Below are 4053 nucleotides of genomic sequence, written 5' to 3'. Positions count from 1 at the left end.
CCCGTGTCCCCTGCATCGGCAGGCGGACTCTCAACCACTGCGCCACCAGGGAAGCCCTAACCTCTTCTTAAAATAAAATATTCTAAGTAACGAAGTTTGCTCCGACATCACAGGTATTGCCTTTAAGTGCTACCTTTTTCAGAATGTGCCACCTCTAAAACTCTTGCCACTTCTAATAGACCCTGTGTGGGTTCTGCTCTCATAGATTTAGCTGTCTTCTGCTTGAGGTGATCAAGCCTGGGAATACAAAGCTGTATTCAAAGTGCCGATTCTTTGAGCTATTCCCTGGCAGCTTTACCAGGGAGACCATTAACGGTTAGGGTGGGATTCCTTGAGCTCCTCGGAATGGGCTTGTCGAGGACCACCCTTCCCCACCAGAGAACAGTGTACTAAGAAAACCTACCCTTCTCTTTCAGTCAAGCATTTTCTATGGCATGGGCTCAACCAAGCATCCCCAGCATCTCTGCTTCTCAACTCTGAATTATGATGTGAATGGCTCGCAGGAGGGGTACAGTGCACATCCATATGTGGCAAACCTGCCTACCTTCAGTGGAAGGTGGATGGAGACATGCCTGGGATAAACCTAGAGTATGTCTCTAACTGTATGCAAAAAAACAGAGTGAGTGTGGAGTCAGAAGTCCACACACAGGGAGAGGCAGAGCTGCTGGACAGGGAGTCCCAGAGGAATTCCAGTCCCCCGTGCTTGTTGTCTTGAAGGCCCAACTTGACCTCTGCCCTCCCCTTATTTGACGACATAAGCTTTCCAGTAAATATTTCTTTTTAAAGTATAAGTTAGATTTCCATCGCCAATGCATCCTCGCTAAAAGCCCGAGTTTTCCCCTTAACTTGCCCCAAATGGCCAGTTGTTAAGGTGGTCCACGGAGGGTTTGCTTATCCAGGTTGACCTTGCCTACCTAACGGGGATTCCAGCGAACAGGTCAGTGTGCTGAGGTCTCAAAATAAACAGGTAGTGACAGCCTTAGCTCCGGGCATTCAGACATCCGTCCATTCTCAGTGGCTTGTCCTTATTTGTTGGTCACTAAATTTATTTCCTGGTATTAAAAATAAAAGAGTAGGCACACTCCGTCCATGCGGGAGATGTATGTGTGATTTGGACCTTTTGACTGGAGGGGATGTTCTGGGGCAGCCACTCCAGTGGGGGCCCAAGGTGGCAATTAAGACTGCCTGGAAAATGGTGCTTTCAAGAGTGGGGGAAGTGAGCTCAGAGGAGCTCAAGGGGCCTATAGGGAGAAGAGGAGGACACCAGCCAAGGCAGTCCTAGTATGTGCTAGGCCTTGGCAAATATTTTTTGTATAGCCCCTGTCTATAGAAACAATTTTCTTAAAAATGTATTACAGGGCTTCCCTGGTGGCGCAGTGGTTGCGCGTCTGCCTGCCGATGCAGGGGAATCGGGTTCGCGCCCCGGTCTGGGAGGATCCCGCATACCACAAAAAAAAAAAAAAAAAAAAAAAAAAAAAAAAAAAAAATGTATTACAGAGGGGAATTCCCCGGTGGTCCAGTGGCGAAGGCTCTGCACTCCCAATTCAGGGGGCCCGGGTTCGATCCCTGGTCAGGGAACTAGATCGCACATGCCTCAACGGAAAGATTCTGCATGGTGCAACTAAAGATCCCGCATCCTGCAACTAAGACCCAGTGTAGCTGAATAAATAAATAAATATATTTTTTTAAATGTATTACAGGGAATTCCCTGGAGGTCCACTGGTTAGGACTCCGTGCCCTCACTGCCAAGGGCCTGGGTTCCATCCCTGGTCGGGGAACTAAGATCCCACAAGCCATGCTGCGCGACAAAAAAAAAAAAAAATTCATGGGCCCCATGTGGAGCATTGTGATTTGCTGATGAAGATTTAGATAATGGGTAGAGAAGAGGCGCTGAGACTTTATTTCTTGTCATATCAGTGCACGTGAAGATCCTTGGTAATATCCAGACACCATCTCTTCCTCTTCAACTCCAAGAACCATCTCTTCCTGTTATTTATTGTAAAATGTGCCATTCTTGCTTAGTTTCTTATTTCCCACTGCAAAAAAAGGTATGCCATTTGGAACCTGTTAGTATTGAAGCAATATAGATCTTCTTAACTTTGTATTTTTCTAATACGTTTCTTTACTAATATATTACATTACAATTCATACATTACTCATGATGCTGCAGCATCCATGGTGGTGGTCCCTACGTACTGGTTTCCAAGGACTCTCAAAGATTTTTACTGTGCCTCATTGATGAGAACTACGAATATAAATCTTACCCAGAGTACGCAGGAAAATGAAAATGATGATTTACTTTCTGGTCATGTTAAATTTATCATTTGCAATATTGTTATGTAAATGTGGAGTAATACATCTTCCAATCATGACTTGAACTCTCTTTTTTTTTTTTGGTAGAAAGGAAAGTTGCTTTAATCAGAAAGCCAGCAATCCGGGGAGAAAGTAGACTCATGTCCCAAGAACAACTCCAAAGTTTCTGCTCAGCCATGACAATTTTTAAAGGGAAAAAGGGGAAGTAATCGCGGTTAAACATTAAGGAGGTCATATTCTTTGTCATTTTTCCATTGAGTGCAGACCTGCTGACTTCTGATCTTCCTTTGGATGCTCTCCTGCCCGTGCGGTCTGCCTGCAAGTTTACCAAGGGGAAGCTAGGGGTAGATAGTAAGTCATTCTTTAACTACTTAATTCTTCATTATTACTCCTTCTAATCCAGGAAAGGAATCAACAGGTTAGGCAAGGCATTGTGTACATTCAGTAAAGCAAATATCAGGAGTTAGGTTAAACCTTACCTAGTGATATCATTTTTATGATTAAGGTCTGAGAAAAACAGAGATGAACAAACAGAAAAGCGACAAAAGAGATGCTTACATATCTACTGTACAAAAGCCTAGATTTGCTGAGAAGACCGTATTTCTCTTTTTATTACAAGTCTTTTCTCTGAAGTCAATATTTCATTCTGTTTCTTGGTAATATATATTTTCTCTCTCTTTAACTAATTTTATTCTTTTTTTCCAATTCTGGTTTTATTTATTTAAATTAATTTTTATTGGAGTATAGTTGCTTTACAATGTTGTGTTAGTTTCTACTGTACAGCAAAATGAATCAGCTATACATATACATATATTCCCTCTTTTTCAGATTTCCTTCCCTTTTAGGTCACCACGGTGCATTAAGTAGTTCCCTGTGCTATACAGTATGTTCTCATTAGTTATCTATTTTATACATAGTATCAATAGTGTATGTATGTCAATCCCAATGCATCCATCTTCATTAAATTCCTTCTTGAGAAATTCTCTTCATTTTTATTTCTGGCTCCCTAGCATCACTTTGGATTTGGACTCTGCTATCCAGGGTATTCACCAAGCCTCGGGGCTTCATGTCTTTTGAGAATTGGCTCAGCTGGTTTTCTAGGTTCTCATCCAAGTCTCTGCAAGAAACTGTTGGGTCAGCCAGAGCTTAGGGCTGAGTCCTCTAGGATGCTATTGGAACACACTCTCCAGCTTGGCTTTGACCATTTGGAGACTGACTGAACTCGCTAGGCAGTCAACCAACTGCGTTATTGTCCAGCTTACATCTCTTTATCTCAGTTAAAAAGGTATCATGAGGGTTTGGGTCAAGGGCCTTTCAGGCATAATATGGTTACACACAGGCCTTCCCAACCTATTAGTCTCTGATTCTATCACAAAAACCAAATAGGATTACTTGCTATAACTTATTCTTGGGAATCCCTTACTGGCTCCTACAGCTCATTGGTCCCTCTCTAAGGGTCTACATACTACCTATTTGGGAACAATTATAGTTTAGTTTTTTTTAAAATAAATGTATTTATTTTATTTATTTATTTTTGGCTGCTTTGGTTCTTCGTTGCTGCGCACGGCTTTCTCTAGTTGCGGCGAGTGGGGACCACTCTTCCGTGCGGTGCGCAGGCTTCTCATTGCGGTGGCTTCTATGGTTGCAGAGCACGGGCTCTAGGCACGTGGGCTTCAGTAGTTGTGGCTCACAGGCTCTAGAGCGCAGGCTCAGTAGTTGTGGCTCATAGACCTGTGAGCC

Source organism: Physeter macrocephalus, chromosome 14 (assembly GCF_002837175.3).
Source record: "Physeter macrocephalus isolate SW-GA chromosome 14, ASM283717v5, whole genome shotgun sequence".
Taxonomy (NCBI): Eukaryota; Metazoa; Chordata; class Mammalia; order Artiodactyla; family Physeteridae; genus Physeter; species Physeter macrocephalus.
Note: the sequence above shows the minus strand (reverse complement) of the source record.